This window comes from Gossypium arboreum, chromosome 13, assembly GCF_025698485.1.
Source record: "Gossypium arboreum isolate Shixiya-1 chromosome 13, ASM2569848v2, whole genome shotgun sequence".
NCBI lineage: Eukaryota > Viridiplantae > Streptophyta > Magnoliopsida > Malvales > Malvaceae > Gossypium > Gossypium arboreum.
Genome location: NC_069082.1, coordinates 20,368,310 through 20,390,905, shown reverse-complemented (window position 1 = coordinate 20,390,905; position 22,596 = coordinate 20,368,310).

The window sequence follows — 22,596 nt, the reverse complement described above, 5'->3', positions numbered from 1 at the left end:
ATTAGAGTTTATAAATTGGGTTTGGGTTATTGAATTTGGGCTATTGGACTCTTATATTTGGTTACTTGGTTTTGTTATATCGGGCCCGGGTAAAATTTGGGCCTTACACGTGGTATTCGTGTTAACATGGACCAGGTCAAGCAAGCGACGGCGAAGCACATGTGTTAAACCTATAACCTAATTACTCAATGAAATTAAGAAGTAAGACTATATATTGAGGTGTGCATGGGCCAAGCCGGGCCGGGTTCTAGCCGAGCTTAACTAAAAATTCAAGCCCGTTTGCTGGGCCCGGACCAACCCAAAAAGTGGGCCTAAATTTTTACTCAAGCCCGACCCGAATAAAAATACTAAAACCCGGGCCAGACCCTACCGACCCATATTAATTTTTATATTATTTTATATAATTTTAAAATATATATAATACATCAAAAATACTAAAACATCAAAATAAATATTTCCCAACAAATTGAAAATAAATTTAAAAAAATGTATATTTAAATAACAATAAGATAGATGCAACTTAACAAGCAAATGTCTCTAAAATAATAACAAAATTAAGAAATGTCTTTAAAATAATAACAAAATTAACAATAAAATAAGTTTTATACAATATCCAAATAATAACAACATAATAGTAAAATGGTAGCAAAATAGGGAGAAAACAACAAGAAAATAATATTTAAAAAGTCAGATATTTTTTTTTCCTTTAGTAAATTCAGGCCGGGCCAAGCCCAGGCCAAAAATGCCTTACCCAAAGGTCGGCCTATTTTTTAAACAGGCCTTATTTTTCTCCAAACGCATTTTTTGGGCCTATATTTTTGCTCAAACCATCTCACATTTCGGGCCGGGCCGGGCCAGGTCGAGTTTGGTGGCGCTACCTATGAGCAGGTCTACTATATAAAACCCTCTTAATATTCCATACTTAACCAATGAAGGATATATCTACCTACCAATAATCCTTTGCATTACCAATAATAGATGCCAATTTAATCTCAATTCAATTGACATCATTATTCCCAATTCAAGGATATGGGAAACATTATTCCCAATTCAAGGATATGGGAATGAGTATAGGTAGGAACAGGATAAAAAAAAAAGAAAGTTAGATGGGTCACAATAATAGCAATTAAGGCCCAAAAGGTATTTGAATCTTTTAACGAGAATTAGCTTAAGCCTATGATTACAATGTAAAACGTCATTTTGTTCCATTATCAAGAGACATCTTCCCTTTTGTATGTCATATGGAGCAATGGCAATGATCCCAGTTTTACTACACCTTTTTTGACTTCTAGTTAACGTTATATTGCCATAGTTAGCTTCTTAACCTCGAAATTTACAACATATTAACATGCTAAGTCAAGAAGGTCAAACTGTTGACTTGACTTGGGCTCAACAAGTCCAAAGCCCTACAGAAAAAAAGAGAGAGCATACACTGGGATTAGACGTGAGTAGACCAATGCTGGCCCATACGCATATCCAAGTGAAACACAAAATGGAGCCGAGGGACACTGTTATTATGAAAGTTGACACATGATGATGGGGTTCAACCCTGGAGCCAAAATACTGAATGAAATCTCATTATTTATGCATGAAAAGTGGCTTTCAAAACAAGCTCCACCCCCCCTTCCCCAACTTGTTTCTGTCATGGAGTGGTGAATGGGGGGTCCCATAAGGCTTTCAAAGTGAATCATTTATTTGACAATTGACAGACATATATGAACTTAAGTTAAAAAAAACTTTGAAAAAGCTCAATCAAAACATCCTCGCTGTTTCAATGATTTATATGTGTCATGGAACTAATGGAATTTACTCATTAGAATCTGACAGATAATGTGAAAAAGGAAAAAAAAGTAAGCAATCATGTGAGAGTGAGACAGTTAATTTTCCTCATAGAAACTCAAAGAGTGTAAGTAAATCATAATCCTCTGTCTGTGTTATATCTTTGAATGTTCAATGCCACTAATTTACCATCCGTCAACCGACGTAATACACTTCTGTCAACATCTATATTCATAACAACAGTAATGTAATAACAGTGACAGAGATCATCACAATGACAAATATGAAGATATGATTGGCGGTGTTAAAAGGATTTTGGCTATATGCTTCAATGTCCATGCATTATGCATAGTCCCAAAACCTCCAGTTTAGGGTCAAGGCATGCCGCTGGTTTCATGAAAGGATGGAAGTGGTATTTACTGATCACCCACTAAATGAGGTTGCTGGTGAGACTCGAACCTTATGTTTAACAAAGTGGTAATGAATACTCAACCAGTCCCGAACTTTGGTTATCAAATATGGTGATCCCTACTCACTCGGGCAGAGTTAAAAGAAAAGGAAGAAAATGGCCCCAACTCAGGCTGAAAAGAGAGAAACGTGATGGTGTTAGGGTTATAATCAAATTCATATAGCAGTGTACTTTTTGACAAAGTTTTAGCAGTCACCATTACCAAACTTCTTTTTCAGTTACTATTTGTTTATATAGTGTCAGTGAGGAGATAAAAAAAAGCAGAAGAATATTGTACGTATCATCAGGTTGAGGCCAGGCTGATGGAGGGGGGCTTGCAATTTGCAATCTTCACTGTGTTGTGTCATTTGTTAGGTGAGCTCTTCTATGAACACAACTTCTTTATTGAAAGTAGCTAAAGAGTGAATAAGTGAGTGAGACCCCATCTCAGGGTGGCAAAATGTAAATTCATCTTCAATTCTCCCTTTTCCAGATGCCACTTTGCAGGTCTCTGTTTAAAAACCCAATTTGTGTACTTCAATATATAAATTAACCCATTTGATTGGCTTCTTTGGTACTCTTATATTGTCACTATTACTCACTGGTGTTACCAAATAATGAATGTAACAGTACAAAGATCTTTATATGATTGGGAATTGACTCTAGGCTAATAGACTAGGTTAGATATAAATTGCTCACAAAATTTATTTGAATTTTAATTAATTGTATTAATTTGATTAAGTTTATTAATAAAGTAGTGTAAAATTTTAGTAAAATTTTAGTATTTAGCCTATTAGTCAAAAGTGTTCACTATATCCTCGAAGTTGTGGGATTAATCAGAGGTCATGCTTGTGTAGTAATTTAAATAAGTAAATGTGTGAGTTTAAAATTCTATTATATAAAAAGGATGTAAAATTTTAGTAGATAAATTTTCATGATAATCAAATAATATTTCTATAAACCTTTTGTGAGAAGTGTTTATATGGTTTGTTGTTTTATCTATACAAATATTACAAGTTTTCTGAACATTTTGGGATAGTGGATTTAGACTAAAATGATTGAATAACCTTAAATAATGTATTTTTTGTTGTGATCTCATTTTGAACAAATTAAACTGACAATTGATGTCAAATGACAATTCCAAAATATATATATATCAAAATTATAGATTACCTGGGAAAAATATATAAATGTATATGTAATGAAGGCATACAATGTATATTTGTCTATGTACTTCTTTTGGTTCAAAATAAATGCATATACTGGTATAGATAAAATGTTAGATAGTGTGGATAAATTCAAATTGATATATATAAATACATGAATACCAATATGTATCAATGCAAAAACAAAAATATAGTTGAGAAGAAAATGGAGGAAGGTCCCAAGGGTCATGATTTAAATTATCCCTTGATTCATATTAAAGGAGAATCCCAGAACTTTTGTCACAAAATCTTTGATGGGGCCATCAATTGAATCAAATCAGATTCAAAAGAAAATTCATGTGATTCATTTTATCATATATGGACATGGAAGTAGGTAAGCAAATTAATTTATCATATTATGTTGACATAAATTAATCAGTCAAATGAACAATTTTAATTAATGAAAATTGTCATCGATAGTTGATATTAATTTTTGCAGCTTCTGGTATTTTAAAAAATAGTAGCTATATGTCCAAAAAGAACAATAGTAGCTAGAGTGATGATTTTGTTATGCACTATGGAATAGACCCATACATTTTTCCAATTCTTTAGTGCAAAATAGGAGATTATTTTAATTTTATAAATTCATAGAATTGTATATTTTGATTCAGACGCAAAAATTAAATTAAGTTTAAATTTAAATAAATCTTATTTTTATCATGAAAAATTAATAAACAAAATTTGAAATGATTTGAATAAATACCCCGAAATTATAAAATGGGAAGTATAGTAAGGAAGAGATGTATTATAGGTAGGAATAGCATTGGATTCCCAAAACCCTCTTTTCCTTTAAGAAGAGCGTGGGTTGAAGAAAAAGATAAGGGAGAGAAAGGGACTGAAGTGAAGTGAGATCGCCTTGTGATGAAAAGGTGGCTCAAATATCAAAAGGTAGGAATCCCAAGCCAAGGATGCCCCAACATGCACATTAACCTATATATACATAAATTTTTATATATAGTGATGCATATGCTCCAATTTTTGTTCCACACGTAGGCCTTCCCTCTTTTCCTTTATTTATTCGTTTATTTTTGGTTGTATTTGAACATGGCATCAAAGAATATTTTCTCCAACCAAAAATATGGTTCAATAGCAACAAGATTTGTCATTTCATTCACACTCAAAAGGAAAAGGAAAAGGGAAATGATTTTCTTTTAAAGCTATATATAAATCAATAATAATTTCAAGGAAAACTCTCGTGTATGATAAAATTCGAACATAACCTCTACAAATTTCGAAAATAATTAAACCTATAAAATAAAAACCAGAAAGAGCAAGATTGTAGCCTTGACTATATATGCTTTTAGGTTTAAGTTGAAGAATATGTTGACCAACAATGCAGATAAATCTTGGCATTGACAAAAAAAAAATCATGTTTACGAAATGGATAAATTATCCCTGACCATAGTCATATATCTTATAACGATAGAAAATGGTAGAAAGTGATGTGTACTCTTTGGTCTTTCTTTTTCTTTTTTTCAAACTTCTTGTCTACTTTTTGCTTAAGTCTTAATTTTGATTTATCTAATTAATAGTGAGGGTTGGGGGGGGGGGGTAATGGCGTATATGCTACACAAATCTTAAATTGGGGCCCTTGAAAAGAGAAAAAAAGAGAGATTAAAATTGGTAATTAGCTTATAATCAATTGGTCTATTATTATGGGACAGTGCACAAACAACAAGACAAATTAATATGAAGTTATTGAGAAAAGAAAAGAAAAATAAATAAATAAAATAGAGAGCTTTGCGTTGTATTCTATCCAAAAAGGCAATTCACCGGCAAAAGTATGTCTTGTCCCCATAGACTAACTGCTTTTCTTTCCGAAAAAACAGTAAGGCCAACCGACCAAAGGGAAAATTTATTGGATAAATTCACTAATAGTCTTCTAACTTTTAGTAAATTTCTTTTTATCACTCAATTATGAAAAATTATAAAATAATCATTTAATTATTCAAATCTTTTTCACCCTTATAACTTAATTGCTTCTAAAATTGGTATATAACAACTTTAACCCTCAATAATCATATATTATATCAATTTAGTCTTGATTCAAAAAAATTAACCCTTAACATAAAGGTATCATCAACATACCAAAAATCATGGTTTGCACATGATAGAAAAGACTTATTCAACGTTGTTCAAGTACTTGGGCAGATGATATTAATAACAAAAGTTCAGCATCTGGTAAAATTCTAGCCTTTGGTGGAAATCCCATCTGCTAATCATTGTTGCACGTTCCTCTAATGAGATAGAGTATAGGGCTGTCAATTCAGTACTAGTTGAAATAAATAGAGTCCAAAAGTTCCTAGATGAATCGCATGTCTCACTACCCGATCCTTCAATAATCTACTGTCACAATGTGGGTGCTACCTACTTGTGTCAAAATTTGGTTCTTCATAGCTAGATGAAACATATTGTACAAATACTTGTTATTTTCATTATAGTTTTTACTTATTTGAATAAATCCGAATTCTTAAGTAAGGTAATATTAATTTTGACTTCATCTATGTTGATTTAAATATTAAAGATAAGTTTCAATATTTTCAAAGCTTTGCTTTCATCTTTAAAAACATCAAACATCCAAATTGAATCAATCTTTTTATAAAAATTATACGCAAATTCAATCAATTACCCATAAGACATCAATAAAGATTAAAGTAAATTTGAAATTATTTTATGATGTAAAAGATTTATAAGTAAGATTGTTCTAAAGCAATAAGTAAGATTAAAATAAAATGTATTTATCATTATTAAACAGCCTTGTAAGGAAATCATCCCCATTAAACTCGAAATGATTTGGGATAGAAATATGATAGGTGATGGTTTTGTTATAAAATAAAAGACAGAGAATAAAGAAAATAGGAGAACAAAAAGAGAGATTATTTTATTAATCAATTGGAATAATCTACAATGCTTCGCCAAAGTCTATATTTATAGATATAAGAAGTATAAATGAAATAAAACTCTATCTCTAATTACGATTAGAGTACTTATTTTAATGTTGATAAAATGATTTGGAATAGAAATATGATAGGCCATGGTTTCAATTAAAGAGGCGTTAGTCCTCTCTCATTTAACTTTTAACCCATGTATCTCTTTAATTTTTTTCTTTTTCAGCAAAATACCCTTTATTTGAATGTAAAAAGATCCATCATGGACCCTTTCTATAGAAAATGGGGTAGTAAAAGTGTTCAACTTTTTTCATGCCAAAACAAATTAACCTCAGATTTGGATTAATTAAAAAGAACGTAAAACCAAACTTATCAAACAAATTAAAAACTTGTGAAAAAGTACTTTACCACTCAAAACTATATATTAAAGCATCAAAGCTTTTATGTTTTTGTACCATTGTTTAATATGCTTAGATGTACTACTTATATCAGGAACATCATTTACTTGATAATTTGGACATGTAAGCTCAGTTAAAGTAAATTGAAACATTCAAGGGTAAATCAAATCAAACAAAAAGTATATATTCAAATTTTCATATTATGAAAGAAATACATTAGGGTGTTCAAACAGTCAATTTGGTACATAGACATAACTTTTATTAAATTATTTTTTTCTTGAGCTGTACGAGGAGAAAATTTCTTATACGTTTCTAGGAGGTATTATTTAACTACATCTATTCCAATAAGCCATTTATTAATCGAATAAAATTAAATGTAAAAATTTTAACCGTTAATCGAATCAAAATTTTTTCAAATACATTAATTGAATCAAAATATTTCAGTTAATTTGATCGGTTAACTAAAATTTATATGTTTTTGTCTTTTGGTTAAAATAAGTATAAAATATATAAAAAAATTACATTGCTAACGTTCATTTTCTTTTTTTAATAGTTCAAAAATATATTATATATAATATATAACTTATTTTGATTAATATAAAATAATATTTCAAAAAATACATTGCTAATATAAAAAAAATTATATATAATATATATTATTTATTTCGATTAATCTAGTAAATTACCCGATAACCGAAATTTCAAAATATCATAACTGACCTCCGACAGAACTAAATTCAGCCATCGAATGATTAATCGAATTAGATCGGTTCGATAGGTTAATTCGGTTTTAACTGAACTATGAATACCCTGGAATACATAGAGTTGAACATAGTGAAATAATAAATTGAAATATTTCGGTGAAATTGTTCGTCTGGAAATTTCCTAAATAGGTAATCATTGGTTTGTCTCTCCATTGGAACAATAGGGCTTTTATGCTCATTACTAAACTTGTTGAAGGGATGAAATATAACCAAAGAATATCTTTTTTAATAAGAGGTTGAATCAATCATAAAAAAAGAATTCAACCAAAAATTAAAATACATTATCAGAAAATAAAACTTGGAAAGTTATCACTTTTCTGAAAATTTAATTGGTGAAACAACAATTATCGCATCTAGTATACTAAAAGTATTACTTTCCTCATACCATGGAATGAGATTCTTTTCGATAGTAGTAGAAAATTAATTTTCTCAATTTTCATGTAATTAGAAAATCATAATTTATTTTTGAGATAAAAAATTTTTCTTATTTATTTCATTATGTTTAAAGAATACTTTTAACCACAAAGTCACAAAATTATTTAATTTTAAATGCTATCAATTTAAATTATTTTAAAAATTTTAATTATATATTAATTTTGAGATAAATGAATATCATTACAAATGTTAAAATTAATAAAAATGGCATTTTATTTATGGGTAATTTTGAAATTTATTATCACATTCCTAGTAAAATGTTTAGTCAACAAAACACATCAATATAACTTTACCGAAATTTAAATTTGTAACCTTTTACATTTCCGGTAATCAAATTCCCCAAAAAATTGCATTCCACATTGTAATATTACAAATGAATGTTTGAGGGTAAAATTAATGATCCAAAACCAGTAAGGAGTAATTTAGTTGGTTTAATTGAAGAAAGGACTTTTGTTTTGGGATCATCTAAACATAAATTACACCAAACGTCCTAAATTACTGTTTAGATAGATGACTTAAAGCACATCGATTAAATACTTATAAAACACGCGCGTATTCACAAAATAAACAACTTTCATCTAACATGTTAAAAAATTTTAACAATCTCAAGAAAATTTAGAAGGATTATTTCATTTTTTTTAATAAGTCAAGATACACGTATTTACAATTAGATTCATGTGTTTTAAATATGTTTCAAGTCAAATTTGAGTTGGTATGGCTAAACTAACAAAATGACCTAATTGATATGATATTGATATTCAATATTTTGATTAAAATGTTTGTAAAATTCATGGCCAATTTGTAATACGAACAATAGTCTGAGAATGTTGACGCAATTAAGCCTTAATGTATGTTTAAAATCATTTTGTAGGAGAAATTAGGCTCATTTATCATTTTATCAAACATATACAAAAATATATGGCAAATGACGAAGAGCCCACCGCACCATTAAGCTTACTAAGCTTAATAAGAGGCTAAAGCAAAGAAAAAAAAAAAGGAAACATGTTATGATAAGCTTATTGAATATTTAGCAGGTAATCATTCATATATTTCTTTTATGTCGAGGTATGGTAGCTTATAAAATTCCCATTTATTTTTTTTATTTTTTTGAGTTAAAAAGTAATAAATATTGAATGAATATTTTATACTTAAAAAATTAAATTTAAAGAAAATATTATTACGAAGAGAAACTACCAACCTTACAATATTTAATTTTCATGAATCAGAAGATAAATATAAAAATAGTATCTTAAATTGTGTTAAAAAAAACAAGGCATAAAAGTAGATGTGGCACATGTGATGGCAGCAATTGATTGGGTGATGGGAGTTGGCATGATGTGGAGTTTCATCAAAAGAATATGAAAAGGAAGTAAGACCCACAGCGGCCATTGGGCAGTGGCCCCTCTTCTCATCGCATATCAATCTCTTTGGGAACTTGGGCCTATCCCATTCTCTCCCACCATTAAAACGCCATTGATCTTTTGTATTTTTGTTTGGATTTTCATTCATGGATTAGTGGAATTTATCATTGCGTCTTGAGCTCTTTATGTATCCCTTTTGCCTACAAAATAGCAGTGCATGCATTTAGAGATCTACCAGTGCCCCTTTCAATATTGCATATTGTCCTTTACTCCATCTTCGCCTATATTAACTTATTAACGACTAATGCTATAGTAACTATCATTTTCCCTCTAACTAATATTTATTTTTACTTATAATTAAAATTTCATAATATTTTATTCATAAAAATAATAAAATCAAAGCTAAATTATAGTTTTAGTCTCTCTATTGTGCTCAAACTTGAGATTTAATTCTCACTTTAAATTAACATACTTTAGTCACTTTTACTCTCTCTCTTTTTTTTTGGTAGAAAAAAAAACTAGAACCAATTACAAAATTATTCCAGTGCCATTACATATAAGCCGAACATCCAATTGTAATTGCTCCACGACCGCTACCGAAGTCTCCTAGAATGCTATCGGTCCATAAGGAAAAGCTCCCATCGTCCCAGCTAGTGTATGCACGGCAACATTGGCTTTTTTAGGAGTCTGTTGCATGACCACCCACCATTGTCTTCTACATAGCTCCTAGATTCTCAAGACCAGATCATTGTTCAAATGCCCATAAGACTTATCTAAAATGGCTTCCAAAGCTTCAGTGCAATCCGTTTTGATAATAATATTAGCCCAATTAGCATCTCTTGCCAGAAGGAGTCCATCCTAAATCGCCCAAAGCTTAGTCTGCTCTACGCTACATCATGCCAATGTTTCTCCCAACTCCCCCACGCCATGTACCAAGGTCATCTCTTGCCACAGTTGTCGCCAAAGCTAACCCTGAGTTAGGATCCCCTACCCCATCCGTGTTCAACTTAATGAAACCCGAAGGTGGAGATTTCCACACTCAACATCGTCTCTTGCTCATGGTGTTATTTGCAGAAATTCCAGGCTTATGTTTGATGGAACTCACCCAACACCACGAGAATTGGAGTATGTGAGATATATTTAAAGCTTCCCCTTGAAACACCCACAAATTCCAACAAATAATGCCGAATAAAGATTGCTAATCAACTTTTGTGACAATTAAATCAAACTCATTCTTCAAATTCATCCAAAGCCACTCCATCAACGAAGCAGAAAAATAATTGCAGCAAAACTCTCGAAGGGATGACCTGCTTCCACACTTCACATGAATTACCACAATCTACCTTTATAATGTCACCAAGTAGTCCAAATAGCTAACATTGTTAATATTCCGGTTAAAACACTGAAATAGTTTTTTGTTAAAAACATTTATTCTAGCTCATCATGATTTTTGTTTTTGTTTTAAGTAAAAATATACAACAATATTTTAAAAAGGAAATTTAATATTATCCATTTGGATTAACTAAAACACTATAAAAATAGAAAGATTTAATTATGCCAAATTTAAATACAAAATTAAATCTTATTGCATAATTTAATCTAAAATTAAGAAAAAGAATAAACATTGTATTATTATTAGAAAATTGAAAGAGTCAAATTATAGGTGCAAAGTTGTTACATTCCTAGCCATAGGCATTGGGCATGGAGAATTTTTATCAATAAGCATTGTTGTTAGGGACCTATTGCCTTTAGCTATACCAATATTTTTTTTAAAAAAATTACAAAAATTTCATAAAGGATAATCCACATGTTGTTACGGAATGACTCACTTAAAATTTCATTTTTTTTAAATTTCAATTTTATCATTAAATTAAAATCTCATACAAGAATACCCTCGAGACTACTAATAATTCTCAATAACACAATCGAGTCAAGGCGAGCTGGGGGCTGGCATGAGCCCGCCCCCTAAAATGAAAATTTTCATTTTAGGTTATTGAATTTTTAAAAATTTTAAATTAGTAAAGGTAAAATTACACTTTGGCCCCCTAAAATTATAAAAATTCAATTTAATCATTTACAAATTATAAAAATATAAACTATAAAAATTAAAATTTCATCCGTCCCCCTAAAAATTTCTGCTTCACTCAATCGAGTTGTATTAGTATTGAATTAATCATGATGTTGATAACAAAGTTAATTCGTAGCATGAAATTGGTGGGGAATTGCAAACATTAATTGAGGTTGGCCTTGGCCCTCTCCTTCTCAAATCCCATCCCCCATGCACCATCATCGCAGTCCCTCTCCTTTGCTGCCTTTGAAATCCATTCATGAATATAAAAGTAAAAACTGGATGGCTGCTAAGAGCTAAAACAATGGTGGTATATTGAATTCCACTTCATATATTTTCATCAAAAACATTTGTTTTATCTAAGTAGAGTGAATCATATATCACTCATAATAAATAAAATTATTACATCAAATATAATTTTATTAAGAATCAATGGCTGATAGATTTTTTTATTTCAATAATCATATCATTAGAAACATAATAGAATAAAATAAAGAGTAAAATACAAATCCAATGCAAGACGTTTCTCCTACAGCAGTGGCCTACAATAGAAAATCAAATATAGCTAACTAGAAAGATCTAATATAAGTTTGAAGTAAAACTAAAAACGTAATGGACTTTTTAAACACGTTTTCTGGGACCCTGGGAGTAAGAAAACTCTGCATTGTTCTAAAATTATGTCAAAGATTGCGATAATGTGCTTTTCAATATTTACAATTACCTTCACAAAACAAGAGATAAAAGCAATAATTATTCATTCCCCTTTAGTCGAGTAATTAAAAATTCGATATTCTTTTAGGTAGTAGATCTTAATGGGAATTAAGAGTTTTTGTCTTCAAAATTTATAAAAATTCTCATTAAACTTTTTAAGATTTTTGAAAATTTTAAATAAGTTCTTTCAAAATTTAGTGGCAAGATTCGCTATTGATATTAGATTTGAGTCTTATGGATGGAGAAATATCGCTTGGAGAGTTTTACTCCTTGTTTAAGAGTCCAATCCAGTGTAACGCCAAACCTAATCAATATTTGATACGACTACTAGATATTAAAAGATATAATATTAATAAAATATTATATATATATATATATATATATATAAAGTGAAAAATATAAATATTTATAGGTATAGGGTCGAGCCATGACAAAAATGACTAAAGGTTAATGCATGTTTCACTATCAAAATAAAAGCAGATTGAAAATAGACAAAATTTAGGCATAATAATGGGAGAGGAAAGAGGAGGGAGTTTTCTTCCTTTAGTTTTTTTCTTTTATCTTTTGGAAAATAAGGAAGAGGTATTGGGCAATGGGCAGCTGATAATGGACGGGTATATGCAATGGCTTTGTGAGAGACTTTCATTTTTTTTTCCTTTCTTTTAAAAGTGTAGCTTAGAAAGAAGACGAGGGTTATTAAGAGGCTAATAGTGAATGAAACTTTTGCATAGGGTGCCACAGCGTCGGTCTTTTTGTGGGTCGTCTTCCTCTTTAATGGCTGTTGTGCTGCATGTGGGACAATAACAGATATATCACTTTTAACCCCATCATTATATATAGAAACCACAAGAGCATGTACATATAATATGATAAGTGATGTGGCCACAAACTTAATTTGGTACGATGATATGAACAAAGCATTTAACAATGTAGTAACTTAGTTTGGTGCATCACTTACTTTTGTGGAACTTTGCCTAGAGAAGAAATGTACCACTAAACTCGTAGTACCTACAATAATTTAATCTCAATCCACCTTAACCCTTAACTCTAGGATAATTGTGGCCTTACTTTAGTATAAACTAATCACTCAAAGATAAACAAATAATAAAATACTCACATTAAAAGTTGTTTGCTATGAATTTATAAGCTCTCACTAAGTACCTTCATTTCGACAAAATAATGGGAGAGTTTATCCAACCAAAACCAATAAAAAAAAATAACCGTACAAGACCCAAAAACATACATATAATAATGGGAGAGCCAAGACAAAAATGACTAAAGATTAATACATGAGTATCTATCTAGCTCTAATTTTGAAAATCGCAAGAAAAAAAATTGTAGATTTGGATTCTTTCAAAACTTTATCTTCCATATAAAATAAATATCATTTAATTTTAAAAACTTTATCTTGAAGCCTTTTTAAGGTATTATCTTCAAGTCTTTATTTATTTATAATATCTACCTCCTATTTCAAGCCTCATGTTTGATTGTTGTCAAGATAGGAATAAAACTCTTTAAGAGTTATACTTGAAATAAAACTCTTTTACTTTGGAATTTTCTGATTGTGTTGATTAAATAAAGAGATACCTTACACTTTACTTACTTAAGAGATAAATTTAACGATAAAAATATGTACAAAATAAAAATTTTCAATACTAAAACTGATGCACATATAAGTTGTACTAGTTTGTCATTTGGGCACAATTTGTACCACTAGTAGTTGTGTACTAACATATATAAATACTTAAAATTATATATATATACATATAAGAATATTCTACGTGATTTTATGAACATACTTGTTATAAAAATTGTGTTATATCAAACGTAAAATGGTTTAATAGTGCCAGTTCACACCATAGAGGATATGAAGAGCACTAAAGTGGAGGTGATTCACACTGTATATATTATGGAGATCCACTATGAATGGTGGCTTAGGGTTCCTAAGATTGTATTAAAGTAGAATAGCATTGTGTCTTGACTTATTCTTTTTCTCTTGGAGGAAAGGGTATTTATAGATAAAAGAGGGTTTGGAGTGGGACCCCCATCTCATAATTGCCTCCATGGTAAAATTTTAAGGTATAATCTAGATGTGATCACTTTGGGATAAGTGAGAAGAGCAGTTGGAAATATAAATGAGATTGAATTTAATGTGATGCATGTCCTTAGTAGTACCTATGTGATGTTTTTTCCATAATGGCAAAGGGTGTTTATACAAGGGAGGCGTAGGGGTACAAGTTTAATGTTAGATAATTTAATACTTCTTCTAGAAAATGTCAAAATGTTAATTGTACAGATGGAATTGATTTTGGGATGAATAAATTTGAATAAGGTTAATTTGAGCTTCTTCTTTTTTTCAATTTTTTTTGGTTGTTTTGGTTCGAGTTGGTTCCAATTTCGGTATTTTGGGTTTGATTATTCATATTTGAGGATTAAGTTTTTCAAGTTAGATCATTATGTGTTCGAATCATTTTGTGTTTTGATCATGTCAGTTTTTGGTCATTTGGGGTTACTTATTTTAATCATTACTTTAAGTTGTTACAAGTTCAAGTCATTTAAAGCTTAGATTATTTTAGGTTTGGGTTAATTTCGAGTTGGAATTGAATGGATTTGAATTGTTGACTTTTACGATCAAATCAATTAAATAAATCGATAAAGTTTGATTTCGAGTTAAAGCATGTATACTCTCTTTTCTTTTATCATTTTTTTCTCTTTGCTCAACTTAATAAATATATTTTAAAACAAACTATAAAAATACCTTACTCGATCCAATAGATTTTATAGTATATTTTAAAACAAGTATACTTGAACTAATACCTAATTTTTGGCGGGATATTTCACTATCAATAAGTGATGCTGTCGTTAAGAGCACCAAAAATATCATATCCCTATAAAATATTGGAAATAATAAAAATAATAGTATAAGAGAAGTAGGGTCAAATCTTCAGGGACCGGATTTGCACAATTGCTTGTTTCTCGAAATCTTGGTCAGAATCGTGCCCAAGAAAACCTACATACCTGGGGAAAAAAAAGAATTAAAAGTTTTGATAAAAAACAGAATAAGCCAGTTATAGTGGAAGAGGACGCCTACGACCACCAGCTCCAAGATTTTAGACTTACGATTTAGCGAAACCTGACTCTAGCCAACAATTACTTTTGTGGGATCATCTTATGCTAGATCATCACTTCTCAATGGCGAATACCACGCCACTTTATCTCTTAGGTTCACCAACCTTTGACGCAGTAAGCTAATGAACCGACTGTGCAACCTTCCCAAAATATACAAAGCAATCGTTCCTTACACACGTTGAAAAGATCACTTTTTAAGGGATATGGACGGAAGCGTCAGCCCCATAATGTGAAAAAACGACGAATACTCTTTTGAGAAAGCTAAGCGCAAATTCTAAGCCTCATCAACTTTTTTTGGTGATTTTTGACAACTTTTGATTAGATAAGTTTAGTGGCTCGTGATTTCTGAGGAAAAGGAAATAGGTGTAATGGAAATAAAATTTTTATTGAAAAATATGGAAAGAACAAAAGGCTAAACTTTATGGGGGAGAGAGTGTTACAGAAAATATGAGTAAAATTTGTGTTACTACATCCCCTATTTATAGTGCTAAGAAACCTAGCCTATTCCTAATTAAATTCTAAAAGATAAATACAAATAAATAAAGATAATTAAAGATAAAGGAAAATAAATCCTAAAATTAAATCTAAATAATAATCCTTAATAATTATCCTAATATAATTAAATATTAAATAGAGCCTTGTGCTATAAAATCTTTTCTTTTGTATTTTTACTCCCAAAATCTTTCACACTTTATCTTTTTATAAATAACTTAAATTAGTAAGATCATATTCAAAATAAACATATAATTAATACATAAAAATATGTCATTTTAGAGTATTATCAAGAGATGATAACAATTGCAACTGTAAGAGTTAAAAAAAAATTTCTTAGGTCGGCTCCCACCATTAGATGAATGATTTCAAAAGTTTAGAGGGTAGATAAAGCCGTTGTAGCTAGAGGAAACATTAACGAATAGTAGTAGTTATAGATTCTAGGGTTTCAACTGAAGTAGGGTTAGGTAGATAGAGAATGATCCACTGCAGTAACACGTTTTATTATTATTATTAATTTCCAATAGGGGTGGGACTTTTAATATTCATCTTTATGTCTTTTGGATCATATTGTTAAAACTATGATAATAAACATAAATGTTATACTTGCTATCACTATTTCTTTAAAACGTTTGTAATTTATATACTACTAATAACATAATGAATAATTATCACTATAATTTTAATACATGGAATCTTCTACTTCACTAATTTTATCCAAGCATCAAATCTATATTCTTTGATTTTGGTTTTTATTTCCATGATGAATCCGGGTTTCTTTCATTTTGGATGTTGATAGGTTGAAAAAGGTTTATCATTTTGTTTGTAGATAACATTCGACTTTTGGAAACTTTTTTCTACTTGTAATTTCCTATCAAAACATTGTTTTAGCCAAAATGGAAAATTTTTAGTTTTAAAATCACCAATTATTATGCTTCACATTAGGTCTTGAAAATATTATAGCATAAATATTTAAAGGTTACGTTTTTATACTTTTTATATATTTGAAATTTAATCTTCATACTTTTATTTTCAAGAATTTAATTTCTCTATTTTTGAATTTAAAATTTAATTTAATTTGTTAACACTTTTAAAATTCTTTTTGTTGGTGTGACATTTTGAAAAAAAACTTGGTATCTATGTAACAAAAAACATAACATTGTAACAAACCATAATTTAAAAAGAATTTTAATAGTGCTAATTTTTTAAAAAATTTACATCATTATTTTAATTAGAATAGAATATTTAGACTAACTAATGACATTATAAAAGTTGAGGTATCAAATTATGTTAAAGTTAAAGCATATAGATTAAATCTCAAATTTAAGCAAAATATAAGGATCAAATTGAAGTTTAACCTTTTTATAATCTAAAAAATAAAGGGATTGGAATTGAAATTTACCCGTAATGTTTTCATGTAAAGAAAAAAGAAAGGAAAAAATGGGCAGGTGTCCGTTGTGTAACGCCTTATATAGTTGTGTAGATATTTGCCACACATCATGAGCTAAATTCCACTTAAGTTATGAAACTAAAAATAGGATTCTCATTTGATACATTAGTAGTGGTGTTTTTCTAACTTTTTTATTTATTTTTTTATTTGTGAGGTTAATTTTATAGATTATGTTTAAAGTTTGTGATTATTTTTGTTAATAATATTATCTTTAATATTCAAGATTTTGTAATTTTATAAATAGATATATTTCATTTGTTTATTTTTAAATATATGTGATGATCTCTTAATCTTGCTTATCACACTTCACCATCAATATAATGTATAATTATCCTTAAAATAAAGTATAAATGATTTAAACATTTATGTATGATTTTCTTTTGCAAATTCAATAACTTTACTTAAGTACAAACTTTATTACTTATTCTACAAATTAGGTTTTTTTTTAATTTGCAAACGCATTTAATAATATGAAATGTGATAATTTTTAAAAAGATAATTGGAGAATGATTCTCACATTTGATATGCTACAAAATATTAACTTTATTGGGAATTACTTTTAATTAGGGTAATGTGATATCTTTGAATAATGGTAAGAAATAGTACAACAAAACATCCCTAAGATGACATTTTTGGGTGTCGTTTTTAAGTGTCAGGATAGACTTGCCGACATACGTTTTGGTCAACTCTTTGTATAAGGGTTGGGATATACATGCCTAAGGCAACGCTTAAATAAGAGTCGATTTTGTCCAACACTATGTCGACTTTTGTTATACATTTTCCAACTATATAAAAGTGTTGTCATATGAAAAGCCTAAGACTACTCTTTTTGGATTATGCCGACCCTTTTTTGTGTCGTTTAAATTTGTACATTTAAGCAATTTTTTTGGTGTTGGTAAAATCTAATCATATCTCAACCTTTTAGGAAGAGTTGGGAAAATGTTAACCTATCTCAACTTTTATTATTCGTTGGCAAATATTTTATCTAACCCAACCTTTTTTATGTTGCCTTTATCTGCTCATGATTTATCTCAACCTTTTTTTTTTCATACATACATTATTTAATACCGTTATGTCCAAAATTTGGAAAGATTTGAACAAAAAAATTCAAAATATGAGCTTAAACAAAAAAAGAAAAAAGGCAAATCTAATTTAAAAGTGAACTATCGGAGTTTCCAAATCTAAGCTCAATTTGGTCCAAATATAATAATCATAACATTATATATTTAATATTTATCCTACTTCAAATTAAGAATTAAAAACAAATATCATAATTTCAAAAGAAAACTTTCTGAAATACTCCCAAAGTTGAAATAATTGGCACGAATTATATGTTTATGCAATAAATTAAATATGTTTGCTAATGCACCCTTATTTGGAAGTACTATTACACAAATAAACATGTTATGAGTTATTAGCCCAAATCCCAATAGTGTTCTGAATATCAATGGGCTTAGCACTCCAAAAATCAGAATTCATGTTATAAAAAAAAATAAAATAGGTGGTCGAGGCTTGAAAATCAAAAGAGATGGCTTCAAGTAATCAAAATTTCATTCAACAAAAAGGGTCCTTTGAGTTATCAAAGGAGAAGGCTTTACACTGAAAAGTATGTGTTATGGAGGTAAAAATGATTTGTTTAACCTCTTTGTATTTGAGTTATTTGTTTATGTCAATGGTTTGTGGGAATTTTCATTTAGTTATATTGAACTTGATTTTGTGCTACTCGTCAAATGTGGTATATGTGCATTCTTTTTCTTGTCATGTACATAATCTTATTATTGGTTTGTGTGGATCTCCATTGATTGAGATCTTAGTTTAAAATTGGTCATTTGCCTTACATGTGCTCGATGAAATGTCTAAATGGTATTTGTAAGTTTAAATAGTTGGGTTGTTGCTTTGTATGTTGTCAATGAAATGTCTAAATGGGTATTTGTGAGTTTAAATACTCATGTTATTTCATATTATTTACTTTAACAGGTGGTAGATAAAAGTTGGATGGATGCTCTGAAATTTAGCGCCAATCACCTAGCTGGAATAAAAATATTCCTATCATTTGCAATTAGAAAATCACTCTTTAATGGAAAAATATATTTTCTGTGCCATCGTTGCAATAATAGGATATTGCACGAACCACATATTGTGGGTGAGCATCTTCGTCTTCATGGTATAATAAAAGAATACAAGCATTGAATTTTTCATGGAGAATCCATTGAAAAGATATTGGCACAAACTACAACTGTCCATAGGTCAGGCCACTCGAAGGCCCGCCTAAAATATAGGAGAGTTCGAACAAAAATATAGGCCCCAAAAATGGGCTTGATTTTAGGAATGAGGCCCATTTTAAAAACGGGTTGGGCTTCAAAAAAGATTTTCAACCTGGGCTCGGCCCAACCCGATTTTATTAACCCTAAATTTTTACCCTTGTTCCCCACTTCCCAACAGACCTAGTCCCGATATTCCCCTTTCCCTTTCCAATCCTTATTTCCCCTTAATCCCTAAATTTTTCCTTACTTCTTTGTCATTTCCACCACTATTGCTTCTCTTCATTTTGTTGCTTTTCGCTTGTTTCTTCACCACTGTTGCCATTGTTGCTTTTCTGCCTTCTGCTGGTTTCCACTTCTTTGTCAGTCGCCACTATTGCTTTTCGCTTCTCTGCCTTCTGTAACCTCAGTTCCCCCACTCATCCATTCATAGATACGACACCCCCACCCCACCCAGAGACCTCCAACGCCACTGTTCATTTGTCTCCAACATTTAGCCTTCAGTCTCGTCACACATTATAATAACAACTGGTTAGTAGTTAAAAATTTGCTTATTATGATAACGTATACAATAATTTTACCATCTAACACACGTTCATTACCAATAATCTTTACTGTGGAATATAAATTGTTGTAGGCCAATTTTAACCCATTTACATCAAAACTCAATTTAGCCTTACCTAACCCACCAAAATTAAACCCAAAACCCAAAATCTTAACTACCCAAAGCCCAATTTACATCAAAACCCCAATGGCCCAAACCCAAAGCCCAAATCAAAATAAAAAAAAAACCTAGCCCACAACCTAAACTTTTCTCAACTAAATCCTAGCCTTTGCCACCACCAACTCCACTAGCCACACTTGCTCCACTACCTACTCCACTAGCCACACTTGCTCCACCACCACTTGTACCTACAAATGATGACATAAACAATAAAAAATATTTTGTAAATGGCTATATAAGCCTTCTCATATTTTGTATTTAGAGGAGGAAGAAGTTTTGGGGGAGAAAGTTATTGTAAAGGATTTTTTAGAGTAATCAAGGAGAAGAGTTATTGTAAAGGCTAGTTTTTGGAGAGAGTAGTTTTTTTGGAGATTAATCAAAGATCAAAGCAAAAGAGGTTTCTTCGTCTATTCTCGTTTTAAGTTCTTTGTTTGCTTATCATTTTTCTTTCAATCTTATTTTGTTTCTTTTATCCAAAGTAAAAATAAAAGGAGGAAGCTTATCCATTTTTACCGAAAAAGTTTTTTTGAGGTCCCATTGCTGTGTACATGGTGGCACCGATGGAGGCCATGCCATGGTGGTGATCGGATTTGGTTTTACCATGTGTGTAAAATCACCCACTCTCTCCTCTCTCTTTTTTTGTTATTATTATATTTCTTAATATTATATTATATATATATTCTTTTAATATACTAGGTATATTCTAAATTATATATTACGATATATATATTATACTATTTTATGTATATATCTTTAATACTTTATTATTTATATATATATATATTACATGTTATCTTATGTATATATTTTAATTATATTATGTATGTATTTTTTACACTATATTATGTACATATTTTTAATATTATCACGTATTTATTTTTTATATATGTACATATTTATGTAGTATTATTAATAGTATTATTTTTAAACATCACTGTTATTTCTAATATATATATATTATGTACACCTTTTATTTCTATTTTATTTTTTATTTGTCAATATTAATTATTATTATTCTAATATTTTGATATTTTAATATTTTATATTATTCACATCACTATTCGCATTTTTACAATAATATTCTTAGATTTTTTTACTATCATTTTAGAAACTTTTTACATTTTAATTTTAAGAATAAGGCAATGTACCGATTTTAACATTAAGTCATTGATTTCATCACTATGTTGGGTGAAGTTAGTCGGCTCGTGTTAAAAATGAGATATTCTTCTAAAAAACCAAAAACTTACAACTTCTCATTTCCTTCAATCGGATCACACTTAAATGTCAAATTGAATTCGTATTTTGAAAATCAAGACAACACGTGTTTAATAAGATACCAATTTTGGGCGCTATGAGGTCGCTAATACCTTCCTCACAGAATCGACTCCGAACCCAACGTTGTTCGGCTTTTGACGAGACCTAAATTCGCCTTCATTTTGTGCAAGAATAAGTTTTCTTTTCTAAAAAGGATGATTTATTAGGTGTCCGGTCACACCTAGAAAAAAGATCGTCGGCGACTCCTTTTTTTAATAAAATCGAAATTTGATTTTTAAATTTTCAAATAATCGCCTCAATTAGCGACCGAAAGAGAAATTTTTACGTCGCTACATAAATGATCTCATTTTTCTTAGTTTTATAGAATTTTTTTCCTAGAGAATTATTGTATATATTGCACTACCAATCATTTTTCTTTACTATAAGAACAAGAAGATTCTTATATATATTGCAAGACATAATAAAGAATTCTTTTTGTCTTTATTCAAAATTTTATGATGCTTATATTTTATATAACTGGTAAAGTTTCTTTGACCTGTTAAACATCAATATGTACTTGAGATGCTTATGTTCAAGGCCAGCAATATACATGGAGCTGGCTTATTCATCAATGAGGTCCTTCACTTCTGGTCTGGCTTGACTAAAGCAACATTTAAATTCTCTATTTGATTCTCCAAGTTGTTGATGAATTGCTAGTAGACTAGTTTTTTACTTCAGGGCTATTTTGTTGGCTAGGAAGTGAATGACAAATAATGTTGACAACTTACTAAAATAATTTTTTTTAATTGCGGTGAATATTTATACTATTCCATCCAAGAAAGTAAGGAATAAAGGTACTCTTATAGTTCATCATTGAAATATAAGAATATATATATATATATATATATATATATATGATGTAACAACTAAAATGGAACTTTAGTTGTTTTGATAAGATATAGATGTTAGAAATTAAATTTTGTTAAGTTCAAATTTGAGAAGAATAATTATTTTTGTAGAAGTTAGAAATTAAGTTTTGATAAGATACGATGTTAAGAATTAAGTTCTATCTAAGTTGATGTTCATCTGATTCGTTAAGTTAAGAGCTTAATTATAGTAAAATTATATTTTTGTGAAAGCCTAAAATTGATCATAAGTGAATGTACGAAATAATATGTTTAATGTTTAAATAAATAAATTGTTTAAATACTACAATTGACCTTAAAATG